We start from the raw sequence: 18458 nt of genomic DNA, 5'->3' as shown, positions 1-18458 counted from the left end.
TTTTTACAGACAAGCTCCCTTGGATAGCCTTTCCTGTTAGAACGGATTGTGCCACAAGCAACAGTGTCTACCCTAAGCAACTCCTTGAACAACTACACTCCAGTGTAGAAATTATCTACGTACAAATGGTGACCTTTGTTAAACAGCCGTCTAGCAAGTTCCCACACAATTTTTTTGCTAACTCCAAAAGTGGCCGGACAACCAGGAGGGTCAATACTGGAATCCCTACCAGTGTAGACCCGGAAATTATACACATATCCTGTACTGCTTTTCTGACAGCAGATACAATTTAATCCCATACCGTGCCCTCTTACTAGGAATGTACTTCTTAAAAACTAAACGCCCCTTGAAAGACTCGTCCAAAGACTCGTCCACACTTATCTCTTTGCCTGGGACATAGACCTCTGAAAACCGATCCACAAAATGATCAAGGACAGTCCTAAAATGCAGCATACGAAGAAGAAGCAAATACCGATTACGTGTCATAGTTGCAGGAAATATAGCAGTTGCCATCAAGGGACTAGTAGACCAATAAGAAGCCAGTGACGGCTTCCTGATCAACCCCATCAAAAAAGACAAACCTAAAAACCTTTTCATCTCTTCCAGATATGTGGGAACCCAATGAGTAGCTCTAGACTGAGGCTTAAGTCTGTCAGCGTTGTCCCGCAAATATTGCTCTGCATACACATTTGTCTGCTCCACAATCTCTTCCAAAAATACATCGTCCATAAACAAGTGAAAGAAATGGACAGGCAGAAAGTTTTCCGTATTAACTCTACACCCTGGGAGACCAGTAAATGCAGGTAACTGTGGCTGCTCCATGTTTGGGGCAATCCAGGTGTCAGGTCTTCCAATGGGAAACCCTTCAGCCCCAGGCTGCTGCACTCTTGGCACATCAATGTCCACCTCTAACACAGGCCCTTCATCTGCACTGAGAGTAGCTTCCTCATCAGAAGAATACTCTCGGACAGAAAACTCACTTCCAGAATCTCCTGCTTCCTCCTCTGCCTCAGATGCAGAGTCAGTGTCGTAATCATGGTCTGAAGACGACTCAAAGAGCATGCGAACAACCTGCTAAGCGGTCACTTTGCAGCTAGCCATGATCCTAACAACAAATGGATTGCCAACAACAACTAGCACTAAAATAAGTAATAAACAAAGTGTAGCTTTATCACAAAGAGTTATGTGCTACAAAAAACTATGCCACACAGTTGCCTGAAATAGCTACTCACCAAGCAACTACTCTGCACAGACAGCAATCACCAATGATATCCCACTAAAAAGAAAAAAGAAAAAAGCAATTTAGACATATGACAACACAAACACCACTGTGCTCAAATCTAAGGACAATGTCAAACACACAATACTGCATTTAGTACACCACCTACAAACATGTCAACAATACTCCTTTGGAGTAAATTGCGTTCACTTACCTAAAACATGCAACTATGCAAACCACAAGACAACTACTGCCAAAACTGCAAAGATCCACAGCAAAGGAAGCAAAAGCATTGAACTAGAAGAAAAAGAAGAAATAAATTGTTATAATCACAAATACAAATACTTTGCCAGTTGACAAACACCCCACCACCAAGAACTTAGAAGTTGTCCCTGGTACCTAAGTGGATCCTGCCCCCCTCGGGGGTAGATGGGCGTAAAAGAATTGGCCAATCTGACCCCAAGGGGGCAGAAATGGGCAACACCTCTGTGCCCCCTTTCAGGGGGCGACCCTTCCCAAAGGGGGCACCCCCAGCACAACACAAAACAAAAAAATCCCTGCCGTATTGGTGGTCTCTGCCCTCCTTGGGGGCAGATGGCCCTACAAAATTACGGGCAGAGATGGGCAATACAAATTTTCCCCACCTTAGGGGGGCGACCGTTGCCCAAGTGGTGCCCCCAAACACACACCAAACACAATCCCTGGCACCTAGTGTGCTTCCACCCCCCCCCCCCCGGGCCAGATCGTCCAAAAAATGGCTGGTCTGCCATCGGGGGGGGGCCGAAACAGGAAAAAAAAGCTCCCAAGGGGAGCGACCCTTGCCCAAGGAGTTGCCCCCAAAATAAACAATAAAAACAAAATCCCTGGTGTCTAGTGGTTTTCGCCCCCCCCCCGGGGGCAGATCAGCCCAAAAATCGGCTGATCTGCCCCCGGGTGGGGGCAAAATACAAATAAAAATTGCCCCCGGGGGGGCGACCCTTGCCTAAGGGGTCGCCCCCAAAAACACACAGAAACAAACATATCCCTGGTGTCTAGTGGTTTTCGCCCCCCCCGGGGGCAGATCCGCCGAAAAATCGGCGGATCTGCCCCCCGGGGGGGGGGAGAAATACAAATAAAAGTTGCCCCCGGGGGGGGCAACCCTTGCCCAAGGGGTCGCCCCCAAAAACACACATAAACAAAGATATCCCTGGTGTCTAGTGGTTTTCGCCCCCCCCCCCCCGGGGGCAGATCTGCCGAAAAATCGGCAGATCTGCCCCCAGGGGGGGCGAAATACAAATAAAAATTGCCACGGGGGGGCCGACCCTTGCCCAAGGGGTCGCCCCCAAAAACACACATAAACAAAGATATCCCTGGTGTCTAGTGGTTTTCGCCCCCCCCTGGGGGCAGATCCGCCGAAAAAAGCGATCGTGGAGCAGGAATCTTGAGAAAACAGACACAGGGGGAAAGGAAAAACCCTTTCCTTTCCCACCGTGTCTGTTTTCTCAACCCCCCCGCCCCCCAAAAACGGAGAGGACTCACCTTAGAGCTTCTGCTCCGAAGACGCGCTGGAAGCAAATGGCTTCCAGCGCGCCGGCAACACTAGATGACGTGGGGGGGGGGCGGGGGTGGAAGGGGAAGGTCTTCCCCTTCCATCCCCGCCTGGGGGGGGAAGGGGGATGCACGGGGGGCCCGCTAGCACGCCCCCAAGTTCCCCTGTGCCTAGGACGAGATGATCTCGTCCAAGGCACAGGGGAACTGTAGCCTTGGACGAGATCATCTCGTCCAAGGCACAGAACCGGTTAAGGAAAGTGGCACTGCATCCAGTGCAGCGCCACTTTTCTTGTGCCCCTTAGCGTCATCATGTGTGCGCCATATCTAAAACACTGCGCACCATGGCGTAGGGTAGGGTGCAAAAGCATCACTTTTTTTATGCTGTTGGTGTACTCTGCAGGATTAGCACTAAAAGTTTGGCACTACTCCTGCAGAGTACACAGGGGCACATATTAAATAATGCTATGCCCCATTTTAACCCCTGTTCTGAGCAGCCGTTAAAGGTGCCGAAGAAAATGGTGTAAGCCATTTTTTCAGCCTCTCTAATGGGGGAATGCCTCCCTTGCATACATTATGCCTGGTGCAGGCATAATGTGGCGCAAAGTTATTCAAAGTTGTGCCACTTTGTAAATATGGTGCGGTAAAAGGCCTCCTTAGCTTTGCCTTAACGTCAAAAAAATTACACTATGGCAGCGCTAAGGTGGCGCTAGGGGCACTTAAATCTGCCCCATAGCTTCCTACTGGCATTAAATATTCTCCCAAATGGCCCAGATAACTTATACTGATCCAGATACTCTCCCAGCATTACTGGGATATGTACATGATTATCAGAAGAGTGTTAGACATTTTGTCACCATAGCCTTCCTTCTTTCCAAGTGTGAAATCGCATTCTACTTTGGGTAAAGGGTATATACCACGGTCAAGGCCTGGATCAACACCTTGGTGTATTGTGATGCCACTAGAGAGTTGTATGCCTTGCTCCAACCCTTAACATCCAGGCCAAAGGATATATGGCAACCAATACTAGACTACCTGCGATTGGTGGGCAATGTATCTCTGGGCACACATGCCACAGAACCAGTGATCCCTTAGATATGCCCTGGCCTCCTCTCCTTCCTTGATGCCCTATGTACAAAGTATACACAAACCTATACATGGTTGGACTCTTCCGTTTAGCCTGACTTCCGGGTATTACACACTACTGTTTGAACATTGGGCTTCCTCACACTACACAGCGTTATAGCCCCTTGCAGAGAAACATGTTTTGTATTTGGGTTTTTTTCTGTTCTTGTTTGTGATATTTGACAATTTTAATAGTGCACAACAACCACTCTAGCCCTCCCATTTACTGGGGATGGCTGCAGTATTCCCACTGAACACTGTAACACCTTCCCTGATTTGTCCTTCACAGGTCGACTTCTGTACTTTTTAGAGTCAAGCGCAAAGCGCTCTGTCCCTGATGTAATCTGTCTGTGGGATTTTAACCACTCCCATGTCACGCTGATCAGTTTGGTTGGTTTGTGGGCTTGTCTTTTAAAATTCACTTGATTTAATTAGTGGAAGGGGGTGTTTAGCCCGCATCGAACGCAACAGCCAACTACTGAAAACATACGAGGCTCGATGTTTTCCGTATGGTTTCTGGGCTACTTTTTATATTTATTTCCTAGGCAGCGCGATCTCACTGGGCAGTAGTCAAGCGCTTTGCATGACATCGACCCTGTTACATGGATATTTGCACTTTTGCCGGTTACATGGATAATTACATTTTTGCCGGTTACATGGATAATTGCACTTTTGCCGATATGTTTCACTGCGAGCGAAATTCTGTTTCCGTTTGTGTGTCTGTGTTGTGCTCATGGCGGCAGTTGGCTCGCTTAGGTGAAACTGTTTTACTTTTCATTTTCACTTTATGTGGTAAGAAAAGTCTGGTTAGTTATGTGAAACTGTTTTACTTTTCATTTTCAGTTTATGTAACAAGAAAGGTCCGGTTAGGAGTTTACAACGCTAATAGCTTTAACTCGAGCAAACACGAGACCGATTGGATTGTAAATGCTTGTTTATTATGGTCATGATATTATTTGTTCACCGACATCGACCTGTGATCCATCATGAGCCTAAATATGCTTTCCTTACTATGTTGTCACTATAGTGTTGCGGTTTACTCTGTGTATGTTATGCCAATAACCAATAAAAACATTTTTTTTAATTCTCCACCTCCAAAGGTTTTTCGAATTTCTCTCTTTGGAAGACGGGAAAATAGTGGCTTATGCTATGAACACCTTCAATAGACTCTGCGGGTCATTCCGACCCTGGCGGTCGGTGGCCGCCAGGGCCACCGACCACGGGAGCACCGCCAACAGGCTGGCGGTGCTCCTACGAGCATTCTGACCGCGGCGGTTTAGCCGCGGTCAGACGCGGAAAGCCAGCGGTCTCCCGCTGACTTTCCGCCGCTCGTAGGAATCCTCCATGGCTGCGGAGCGCGCTCCGCAGCCATGGAGGATTCCGACTCCCCCTCCCGCCATCCAGTTCCTGGCGGTTCTCCCGCCGGGAACCGGATGGCGGGAGGGGGAGTCGCGGGGCCCCTATGGCATGGGCACGGCAGGGGCCCCCGTAAGAGGGCCCCTAAAAGTATTTCAGTGTCTGCAAAGCAGACACTGAAATACGCGACGGGTGCAACTGCACCCGTCGCACCTTCCCACTCCGCCGGCTCTATTACGAGCCGGCGTCATCGTGGGAAGGGAGTTTTCCCCTGGGCTGGCGGGCGGTCTTGTGAAGACCGCCCGCCAGCCCAGGGGAAAACTCGGAATACCCTCCGCGGTCTTTCGACCGCGGAGCGGTATTTCGGAGGGGGGAAGTCTGGCGGGCGGCCTCCGCCGCCCGTCAGACTCAGAATTAGGGCCTCTGTCTTGAAGTGGCTAAATAGCTGATTAAGAAACTTGAAGTTGTACAAAATGCTGCACCTTAACTAGCACTAAAACGTACCAGCAGGACATACAAATCTAAGTGGAGGAGGTAATTCCACTGTCTTCCGGTGGAAAAATGGATCCTGTTTAAATCCCTAACAACAGTCTTTATAGCCATCTGCCAGAATGGGCCCAAATTCATATCAGTCTGATTCACACTATTCGCCCCTACCAGTGTTTTAAGATCAGCCAGTTCAAAACTTCTAGCAACCCCGAGGTTCAGGCTAAAGGGAGTTCCATCTCAGTGCTTTCTGCGGTGACCTTGAATCCGCTTCCTCTCTTTCTGAAACAAGCAGGTAATGAAACCTTTTTTAGAAAGCATCTTAAGGTCTAGTTATTCTCTCAGCCATAATCTAACCCTTTCTCTGGTCTGGATTCACAGAATTGAATTGTGGATTTTAGTGTCGAGATGCCCCCTTGGGAAAGATTGTTGCACGTTTATAAGTGTTAAGTAGCATAATATAACATAAAATGAAGCCCACTGCAAGGAAGGTAGAATGTGTGCGACACCCTCAAATGGATTGAAACATTTTCAGGACACACTGGTGTAGTGGTCCATTCGTTCTTAGAGGGTGGTTCTCCTCTTTTATTTTGATAGAGGCACATGTGGCTGCATCATGTTTCATATTTTAAGACTACCCTCATAATGTCCAAAAAAGCCCAAAACAAGATTAGGTGGAGGTCCTGACAGACAAAAAGCAGAAACACTACTATGACAATCTGTGCAGTAGAGCATGGCAACATTATGAGGCCCATCATTCTTTCAGGAGGAATGAAATACAGGATGCAGTTAGCGTGTCGGTCCTTTAATAAGTAAACTTACAAGGTGACGCGTATAGGTCGATGAACCTTTTGACTCGCATGGAGTATCCTAGCTATTATGTGACCAACAATTCAGTTGTCAATTCACAAATTTTAATAACCATTAGACAAATCATCAATCAATAATTAATAAAAGCAATAACCATCACACCGTGACTTTTCAGCTATGAATAACCACACCTCAATACACGGTTTAGTAATTTTATTTCTCTTTTTGTTACAATACTAAGTCATGAGATTAAAAGACGCCAAAAACATCATCTAATCAAAGCTTGCGTCATGATACACTCAAGAGCATTAGCACAAATCAATAAAAGCATCACCTTCAATATTTCAATCCTGTCCATAAAGTTCAGCAAGACGGTTCGTCAATCATTTGTCTCTGTGATATGTCAATCATTATATAAGGAACCCTCATCTAACCCAGATTAGCATCAGCATGTGGGACTGCATGCAAAACAATTTAGGAACCAGAACTTTTGTAAACATCTAGCTAAAGAATACTACTAACACAGTGCAGTTGGTACCTAGAAGAAAAGGCACAAAAATACAATTCACTCACATTGTCATATTTATCTATCCATGGTATAATGGTATATGTCAGCAACAGAGTCAGTCTTCCTTTTCAGGTCATCAGTTGATCAGCATCACATCAGGCACTCAGTCAGGGAGTATGAGCCCAATGATAGAATCTCGAATCTCTTCTTTCCAATGTTGTATCACAATTTCGGAGTAAGGTCTGATCTCTTTTCCCTCTGTCACATTGTTATATCAAAGTCACCCAGACTATCCCCCTTTTTCCAATTGGTCAATTAATCATACGTTTATTACCCTACCCAATAGAGTCCATAAACCAAATCTATTAATTCTAATATTTCACAGCTCAAATGTCGTTGATTGGTTCGCTTTATGATGTTCTCATCATCCGGCTCGTCAGGTATCAAAATGTTGCATCTTCTTCTCCAGTCAGTGTCCTCATTGTTCGAGTCCCGGGAAAGTACATCTCATACATTTTATTCATAAAACAATACAAATTTGAGTAACTTCTTCTCCTGTCCATCGGTTCCCATAGGAAGCTTGGACTACACATTTTATTAAACAATGAGCAGTTCACGGTTAGTTCATTTTGTCAGCATTTTTCATTGAATGTTAAGAAATACAGCTTCTAAATAAGGCCCTGCAAAACTAGGCCAAGACACTCGCTAAGTTAAGGCGTGCAATTAATAAGTAAAGAACATAGGTTATAACTCTTAATATGATATATTACTACATTAATCTAATAAATTTTCAATATTTGATATATATTAATCATTCAATTAATACATTCCGTGAATACTGGTGGCCATTCTCCGAGGTCACAATTTCAATTGTGCACATTATTCTTTACGTTATTTTATTTCTACCAAATTCATTATGCAAAATACACAAACATTCAGTAATAATTTCTAATTCAGACCTTTGCGTTAACACAGTGATTAAGCTTGCCACTCACATGATTCCTCTGTAGAACTATGTTTATCGCTACAATGCTTTCACCTTCTAGTGGACACCAAAAAACAGAGGAAGATGTGATAGAGGAAGCAGGAAGAGCCTCCCCTCTCCTTTGGCTGCTGGGGATAATGAGAAACCCACTTAACTCGTCCTTTAACCTCTACTACCTGATTTGATTACATTATCAGAAAAATGTAAAAGCGGCGCATAATGGGGATCAATTACAAAAGTTCAGTTTCATACAATAAAAAACCTAGGGCCATATAAGAAAGTTGTGCAGCGGGACGCTGCACAAAAATTGGCAGTGCTGCACTGTGGCACTTCAGAAACATAGGGATGCACAGTATTTATGAAAATTCAGCACACCCCTGTGTTTCCCCTAGAGATGGTGGTAAATTTAGCTGCCTAGCACCAATGGAGGCACCCTTGCACCATAGTGCTTCCTGCACATAACAATCAATAATGACAATTTGTAACCTATTATTGTTGTTACTTATTATATATAAAAATATCATTATTTAATTCTTTTATGTGCAGAAAGGTACACCTTTCTGCACATTCCTGCACATAAACATTCATTCATGACGATTTGCTCTTTCAATGTGTGCTGCAAAATGCAGCAAACATAGAAAAAGGAAAAATGAGGAGAAATAAAAATATTTCTCCTCGTTGCGCCATGCTAAAGCCATTCCTGGGTGGTGTTAGTTTTTGGCGCTGCGTCTGGGTTTACGAATCCTTGTAAATCTGGGGCAGCGTCCAAATGCAATGTGTGTTGCAGTGATATGCCCACAGCAAAACCCATTGCATGCCCCTGTGCTGCAGAAAACTGTGTTGGGGGTCCATATTTACAAGGCAGCATTGAGCCACGAAAAGTGGCTGAACTCCGCCTTGTAAATATGGAAAATGGCACAGTGCTACCAGAGCGTCGCTAAACGTGACACTCCGGTGGCGCTAGGGGCGTGTAAAAAAGCCCCTAAATTCCTATTGGGACATGATTTAATCATGCTCATTGTTTCAATCATTAAATTTATTAAGGAGCCATCACTGTTTACATCAACAGGACCCCACAAACTCTGAATGCATATATATGTACAATTTGACCACAACATAAACCACAAAACACATATATAACATACATCAAATCAAATCATAAACATTTATAATGCGCGCTACTCACCCGAGCGGGTCTCAAGGCGCTAGGGGGAAGGGGTTACTGCTGCCCGAAGAGCCAGGTCTTGAGTAGTCTCCGGAAAGCGGAGTGGTCCTGGGTGGTCCTGAGGATGGTGGGGAGGGAGTTCCATGTCTTGGCCGAAGGTAGGAGAAGGACATCCCACCCGCCATGGTATGGTGGATGCGAGGGACGGCGGCGAGAGCGAGGTTGGCGGAGCGAAGAGGACAGGTGGGTGTGTAGAAGCTGAGGCGGCGGATGAGGTATTCGGGTCCCTTGTTGTGGAGGGCTTTGTGTGCGTGGGTGAGGAGTCGGAAGGTGATCCTTTTGTTGACGGGAAGTCAGTGCAGGTGTCTCAGGTGGGCGGAGATGTGGCTGTTGCGGGGTATGTTGAGGATGAGGCGGGCGGATGCGTTTTGAATTCGTTGCAGACGTTTCTGGAGTTTAGCAGTGGTTCCTGCGTAAAGGGTGTTGCCGTAGTCCAGGCGGCTCGTGACGAGGGCGTGGGTCACGGTCTTTCTGGTGTCGGCGGGGGTCCAACGGAAGATATTTCGGAGCATGCGGAGGGTGAGGAAGCAGGAGGATGATACGGCGCTGAATTATTTGGTCATGGTGAGAAGTGGGTCCAGGATGAAACTGAGGTTGCGTGCGTGGTCAGAGGGGGTCGGTGCGGTGCCAAGGGCCGTGGGCCACCAGGAGACCATGAATAAAAATCATGATTGTTCTCTTGTCTCTCCTGAATAGTTTCACTGCAGGTGCCTGAACATTAAGTCCATGAACTAGTCCACCAGAGAGGTAGCAATCCAACTAGGAAAATCCCAAAAAGTCATCCATAATATCTTTCCTCTTGTCATCCAAAAACATTGGTGCAAATAAGTTAATTTGCCGAAGGCCCCTTTATAGACATTAAACTCATTTCAGTCTTGCCAATTTTACGCCTCCTCGGGACAAAAGAGAAAAGAGGCACTTTGCCACGTCAATATATCTGAGTGTTAGAAATTGGGTTTCTGATTGGCTGAGGTATGTGTCCTGCAGCAAGCAGGAACCAAAATCCTAGTCAGAGTAAGTCAGATACATACCGTAAGTTAACCTGTGCTCCCCCGTTGGTAGCTTGGAACAGAGCAGGCATGCTAACTTAAGAGGCAATGCCTATAGTAGTTGTGGAACAATTGCAGTGCTTAGAAGTATAAAGTTCCAACTGGGGCTACATGGATGCTCTAGACTGGGATAAGTACAAAGTTCAGGCTGACTATGATGTAGTGCATGCCAGATACAGACACCAACCTCACCCTGCAGAAAGAGTACCTTGTATGGAGGGCTGCATTGATATCGAGGATCCGATCAGAGGAGCAGGGGAGAAGATACAAAGGTGCTGTATCAGTTCTGATCTGCGCTGTCAGAGATGCGTCATTGTCCGTGAGCAGCAGTATGTTGTTAAACCCTAGGTGAGGAATTGTCCTCAAGCCTCACAGCCAGGTGATGTGAAGGTGATGCGTTTGGGCTGAGTGCAATGCACCAATTCTGAGTGACACATTTGTTACTGCAATGTTTTTGTCCTTGGAGGCAGTGGTGATGTATTTGTGTCAAGGAGAAGTGCGGTGGGTCTGATTGGTGCAATGGCAGCAATGCATCGACATCAAAGATTGCAGCACAAAATAACCCACTCCCAACAGCTCAGGACTGGATTAGCACTACATGGCAGGGCAGAATTCACAGGTGGCAGAGTTCTGGTGCTGTAGGAGAGATGCAGGCAGTTTTGATGTCCCTGAGACTGCAGAACAGGAGGCAAGCCAGCAAACCCATGGAGTCACTTGATTCTGGGGATGTAGACATTTTTGTCCAGCCCTTCTCACTGCCAGGCAAGAAGGCCGCAGGGCAGGCACAGCAAAGCAGGAGTGTAGCAAAGTCCAGCAGAGTTCCAGGAGAGTGACAGTCACTTCAGCACAGCAGTCCTTCTTCCTGGAAGAATGTCCTCAATTCCAGAAGTGTATTGACCTGGTGGTGTTTGGGGTCCAGCACTTATACCCCATTATGCCTTTGAAGTGGGGGAGACTTCAGAGAGAGGCCTTTGAAGTACACAGAGTCCCTGCCATGCCCTCCCTGGATCTAGGCACCCTAAAGGGGGTTATGAAGCCCTTGGTGAGGGCTCAGGACCTAGTCTATTCAGGTATAAGTGTCAACTCCTTCCTCCCATTCTGCCCAGCATGGGCCATCAACATTCAGATTCTATTCAGTCACACCTACGCTCCCTTTGTGTGTGGCTGTCTGGAAGGAATTCACAATAGCCTAGCTGTCACCCACCCAGACGTGTATTCAGAGACAGACAGAGGAACAGAATGGTTAAAATAAGAAAATGCCAAAAAAAACACGTGATGGACTAAATGTTGAACAATGTCAAACATCCAGCCCCAGTACATGGACCTGGTATGTCTAGACGTATGTCCTGTGCTCACTGTGCCACTGAATTCAAGCTAGCCAGGATGAAGAAGGGTAATACCCTGAAACTGGTCCCAGGATGTTTGTTTGCACTCCAGGGAGGACCTGGCCTGGCAGTTCGGGCTGGACTGTTCCCATGGGGAACATGGTCAAGACTGATTTGCATTTGGCTGGGTCCAAACTAGGGTGGTGTGGTGAGCAAAAAAACAGTGGATTAAACCCTGATCTGTGACCGGGGGTGAGTGTTTGAAAGGTTTCAGAACTCTGTCCATCATCCTTTTGTGTTGCTAACTTTCATAAAGTGGCATTTTCAGACTTGCAACTTAAAATTCAACTTTACCATAAGTTGTGATTTTAAATTGTAAATTCAGAGACACCAGTTCAAAAGATCTATATGGTCCCAATTAGGAACTACTCTTATAAAATGTAATTAGGCCATTCCAATGTTAACCTCTGGAAGAGATAGGCCTTGCAGTAGTGAAAAATGAAAGCGCATGTCAAATTTTTAAATACACTGCACCCTGCCCTTGGGTCTGTCCAGGGTCTACGTGAGGGGTGGCATATGTATTAAAAGGAAGATTTGGGCCTGGCAAGTGGGTTATCTTGCCAGGTCGACATGGAAGTTTAAAACTGCACACACAGGCTCTGCAATGGCAGGCCTGAGCCATGTTTAAAAAGACTACTAGAATGGATGGCACAATTGGTGCTGCAGGCCCACTAGTAGCATTTAATATACAGGCCCTGGGCACTGGCGGTGCACTTTACTAGGACTTTCAAGAAAATTAAATATGACAATTGTGGAGAAGCTAATGTTACCATGTTTTAGGGAAAGACCACTTTAGCACTGGTCAGCAGTGGCAAAGTGCCCAGAATCCTAAAGTCAGCAAAAACAAAGTCAGCAAAACAGAAGATCAGAAGGCAAAAATGTCATGGAAACCACACTAAGGTGGCAAGGTCTAATACAGAGGCATTCTGATATAGCAAAAATCATATTGTATATGTACTGCAGGGAAAAGATCAGGGTATCAAATGGTAGGACATCTCGCTATGAACATGCCATATTAGAAGACCGGACAACAGGGGTTGAGAGCCATAAAGATCACAAATCACCAATCTTTATGGTTCTCAACCATTGTTGTCTGGTTTGATGTAGAGCGGGCAGATGACAGTGGTTAAAATTGACTCCAGGGTTTAAAAAGCAACTTTATTAGTGCGCTCCTGGGACAGGGTTGAAAACAATTGGACACAGCAGGGGGTATGAAGTCCTGCTTCAATGTTTCACACCAGAAGGTCAACATGTTTCTGCCATTTTACCCTCAATAAAGATGAGTTGGCATTCTTCAGGACCCGAGTGTATGTGCTACCGCTCAAAAAACTGTGCTCCTAAAGATAGATGCAAAACCAAACAGTGGTCTGCCATCATATCCAGAGCTGATCGACTATCAACTAGGGGTGGAAGGAGTTTGCAGAATTTTTCCCACTCCGCGCTCCGCTTAGAGCACAGAGTTCTGAAAAACTCTACATAGTAGAGCGTAGCGGAGTTTTTTCCTCACTTGCACTCATCCACAGTGAGTTGGCGAGTGCGAGCAAGGAAAATCTTACTCAAGACCACCTCCCGACAAGATTTCTCAATGGGGCGGTCGCAGATGGTTGCGACTGCTCGCATTGACAAACCTTCCATTCGCGCTGGGGTAGCTGCCGCTCAATAGAAAATCAGTTTGAGCGGCTGAAAAGAAGCAGCACCCTTTTGTGCTGCACAGGGAACCATTCGTGCTGATTTTTTAGCATGGGACAAACACCTGGAGCTAAAAATCAGTACGAATGGCGTGACCTATTTCACTCTGCCGCTTGTGGAACTCCACATAGCGCAGCAGGGTTTTTTGGGTACTTCGCAGAGCTCAGCTTAGCTCAACTTTACAAACTGCACCCAGGCCGACTATCAACCACCCCCGCAATCGTTGGGGAGGTACCTCAACTCAGAGACCCTGATGTTCACTTTTTCCGTGTGAGAGGCCCAGGTTCAGTTTGTCCAGTTTCTGGAGCAAAGACACTCCAGAGTATTGATTCATGCATTTAGAACACAGCAGAACATGTGGCAAATTCATAACCATTTGGCCTTGAGGTGGAACATTGATTGTGGAGCAAAGAAAATAGGACCAAAATAGCAATGACAAAAAATAAGATAATTGCTATACCTTCATCACACTTGAAACCAGTGTAGAAAGGACAGCATTACTTCAAATACAGTCTGGAACATGCTCACAACACCAGACCCAATCACTTTAAAAAAGTGTATCACTTCCACAGTATTTGATGTATTAAATATTTGGTGAACAAGTTCACCAAAATGCTGCGGCAAGTTAGTCTGCAATAGTTATAGGAAATCAGAGGAAGACCTTGCAACTTGAAGATCAAAGGTCTCTAGGGCAGATAACAATCAAATGATTGAGCAAATAAGGCTTTCAGACAGCTCAGATTATCAAACGTCACACTAAATATGGATGGAAGACTATATGTTAGTTTCCCTAACCATGTGGTGGGTGTAAATAACACAATTATGGAGATTATTGCTTGATATGGGACACCTGGTTTCAACCCACAACAATCTTGGTTGTACAGGAGCAATTAACTCCCATTCAAGAGTAATTGGAGCACTGGGTGAATCAAGGATGGGTCTTTCAGATAACACACCAGGTTGGTCATGGACATATTGCACACGCCATGCAGTGTTACCTCTTTACAAAGTAATGGATGGCTGAATTAATTTTCACATTCTTTTCCGCTAAGGATTATTTCAGTTTCCACACTCAGGCATGTGTAATTGAAAGGTAAAACCTAAGGCTGATGAACAAAATTCTTCCCCACAGTTTCATATATGCCTACTTGAAAGTGATCTAAAAAAGGTGTAAACTGAAATGTAGAGATTGGTAATGGTACAAAGCTGTGGATCAACCACACAGCAGAAGGTGTCTCAGGTACTGAAAACTGTAATTTTTCTAAAAACTCAATGTTCAACATGGTATAGGTTGCCATCATTTTCTGTATGTGTGTTAAATTACATGGCAAAACAACTCTGTTGCAATAAGATATTTCTATGGTACACTGTTTTATTTTAAAACCAGCAATGTCCAGCTCAGTTGCAGAATCGGTCTCAATTGGCTTTGTCCATGCTGTAATAAGGAGATGTAATTCTGCATATTATGGAATACAGATGATACATGTTATTCAAAGAATACACGTGAGTTGACAGAGTAGTCATACCATTGTCCACAATAGCCAATGCTTTTACTAAATTTTGCCTGTCAATCTGTCTTAATTGTTAAGCATTGTCTTGCTGAGAACCATTGTGTCCTGAAAAATCTGCAGACTTTGTCACATGATTTTGAACTACCCTCTGGTGGTGTCGGGCAATGTTCTTATTGTGTGTATTTAAAAGCTGCACATGGAGAACTCGCTCTGTGTAAATAATGATGAAGGTTTATAGCAAATCATTTCACCTTAATTAGCAAAATTGAAATACAAATCCTCTGTTTCAAATGCAGTATAGCTTTCCAATTTGGAGATCATACTTCTTACAGTCTCCACATCCCATTCGTCGGAGATAGCACTAGTAGCAATGATGTTATTTATAGCTATATTGAAAATATTCGGTATTTGTAATGTTTTTGTAGGACCAAAGATATCAAATAGGACCTTATCCCATACAATACCATCAGAGACAGGAAATGCAGAAATGTTCACCGGGGACAGGTCTCTTTGCACCTTATGAGAGCCAAAATGAGACTTAAACACCTAGGCTACCAGATAAAGAACAGTGAGTTCTGAAAGGTAATATCCATTCGAATTCAAGAAACAAATATAGCAAATATAATTCAAACAAAGATCAAAAAAAGCAAATATAATTCAAACAAAGATCAAAAAAAGTGAAATGTGAATCCAAATATAACACATGGAGGAGTCAGATACTTCTGTTTCACCCAAAAAAGAAAAGAACATACTCAGTATAGAGAAGTGATTGAGGAATGTGAAGAGAAATTATGAATGTCAACAAAGTAACCAGAGGCAGTCTGTGCAAAAACCAGTATTTTGTTTTTACAACCAGCAAGCGGAGGCAAAATCACAGTTCTGGTACCTTGAATGCCAAGGACTGACACTGGTGCTCAGTACGATGGGCCAAGCTTCTTTTTATGCTTAATTGTCTCTCAAACTATATCCCTGACTTTAGGAATCCAGTTGGAATATGCTGGCTGCTCCTTCACTTCATTAGTGGCAAAACATTTGGTAGTTTAATTTGAGCACTCATCTCAGAAGTCTGGTAATTCCTGAAAGATAGTGAAACATTCTTTGATGTTGAAAAGGCATATCTGCCACCTGTGCAGGATTATAGAGATCTAGAACGTATATCAGGGTGCCAAAGAGGACCTCATTGGAGGTCTGGCCTCCCAAAGAATATTTAGAGCTCTCTGGACTCCATACAGATGATGATCCAACTACGACCTGAGTCTAATACTCTACCTGTTAAGAACTGCTTCAAGTCACAGTCCTTTCTTTCCACTATTGAATTCCCCTCAGGGTGATAGGGAGAGGAATAATGCACAGCAACACCCAGGGTTCCCATGGTATCTCTGTAAGCCTTAGAAGCCAATGCAGGTCACTGGTCCGAGTGGAATGCTGTTTCTGCATATGTCCCCACAACGACTTGCAAATCTTTAATAACAGTTCACGCATCAGCCAATCGCTGTGGCCACACCCATAAAAATCGAGAACATGAATCTTCGACCAGTAGAATAAATTTAAATGCACCATCTGAGCTCAGAGATCCACAATGATCTAAGTACACACACTGGATAATTATTTTGGAGCTAGGAGGGGTGTTTGTAGTGGGGCATGCTGTAGTGGAACCTTGAAGACATTTTATCTGCTTTAACTAAAGCAGTTTTATCTGCTTGAACAGACCATATCACCTGTAGCGTTTCTGAAGTAAGGAAACTATAGTCGCCTCACCAGCATGTGCAGATGCTGATCCCTTGTCTGCTTGAACAGACCATGTCACTTGTAGCGTTTCTGAAGTAAAAAAACTATAGTCACCACACCAGCATGTGCAGATACTGATCTCTTATGTGCTGCTATAATTCATTCTAGCCTGTGGTCCTATTTGGGTATCACTCGATCACCCACCCCGGGGCTGCAGGCAAAAGGAATGTTTTGGGCACTCACCGGGTAGGAATATTTTGCTGGGTATTTTTAGGTAAGGAAGCGCCACAGCATGAAGCAGTGACAGCAGTCATGATGTCATCACCCACACTCATGTGAGAACGAGTAATCGTAGCTACTACAGCAGTCTGGACCTCTGCTTTTGCAGCTTCAGCAGCGATCCCCTGCAACATGTATTCCAACATGTTGAAAACTCAATGTATGAACTATATGAGCCCCATAGCAAGCAATCTTTAAGATGCACCTCCTTTCTCCAAAGCAGTTTATGCTTCATAGTATTCCCTTTAGAGTCTCTAAATCCATTCAGGCACTGATAATGTAAACTTAGATTATGAGACTGGACACTGTAATAAACTCACAAATTATCAATGTGGAGAATTCAGGATCCATATTCTCAAGTGCCAGAATCAGTGCTTTTTATTAAGCCAGCGTGGTGGTGCAATCTCCTGATTGTGCAAATGTTTTTTGTGCATAAAATACTCCATCTCTCATGACTCCACGTACTGCTGCGCAAGTGGCAGAATATTGCTATTCAGTGCCTACCACAGGCTGCTCTGAACCATCAGTACATATCATGTAATCACATTAATCAAGAGGGAAAATATCACTGGGCGCAGGGTATTTTCATTTGTACTGAAATAATTCTTGAGTCTGCAAAGTTGGCTCCGTCAATCCAGGAAGCCCTGAAGTCACATAGAATTTCTTTATAGTCTTCATCCAAAATCATGTTGACGTTTCGACCCTATATGTTGACATAAATCAATGGTGGGTCATCATCAGGACTGGGGATAATAGCTGGTCGGTAGCACCTAGGGAATTCGGTAATGGATAAGGATCTTCTAGGTCAAGGGCATCTTCATGATCAGTAATCTTGGTCTAAGAATGTCAATCAAGGTAGTGCAGTGTTCTGTAGCTGTGGTTCAGTCACAAACAAAGCCATGCAAAAATGAGGCTGAGGGCTCACAGAATATAGAAATTGTGTCGTATTATGCAGGTGTAGTTCAGTCACAGACTCAGCCGCACATAAATGAAGGCTGAAGGCTCACAGTATTTATTTTTGTAGATTTAGGGCATCCTTATCGCCGGAAAACTAAGTGGTTGGCCGCACGTATTACTGGTGCGGTCGGGATTATAAATAGAAAGCCCTGTAGGAGCCATCTGAAGTCCATATTGTTCTTAAACCACCTTCTGTATATACAGTATTGTACACATCACCTTCACTTCTTTTCACAATATTCACGTTCACTGTCCTTTTCGAATTAGGAGCACCTACCAACATAAGTATAATCTTATTTTGTGATGAAAATGTAAAAAGAAACAAAAATCAATAAAACTTTATTTATGCTATATTTATTGTAGATTGGATATTCATAATCGTTCAATCAATAGATTACCGTGGAAGCCTAGGAGTACTTCCCTCTTGCTTTGACCATATTTTCACTTTCACGGTTCCCAGAAGGCAGAGTCCACCGACGCCAAGGGGAGAGTGGATTTGAGGGTGAAGGAAGTACCACGGGGGAGGCAACTGCCACTAGAGGTACTGACTCAGACACCTCCTCTGATGGCAGCTCCCTGGTGGTTGCGTAGCCTACTGGGCTCAGCCACTCCTTAACAT

This window comes from Pleurodeles waltl, chromosome 3_1, assembly GCF_031143425.1.
Source record: "Pleurodeles waltl isolate 20211129_DDA chromosome 3_1, aPleWal1.hap1.20221129, whole genome shotgun sequence".
Taxonomy (NCBI): Eukaryota; Metazoa; Chordata; class Amphibia; order Caudata; family Salamandridae; genus Pleurodeles; species Pleurodeles waltl.
This window is presented reverse-complemented; position numbering follows the sequence as displayed.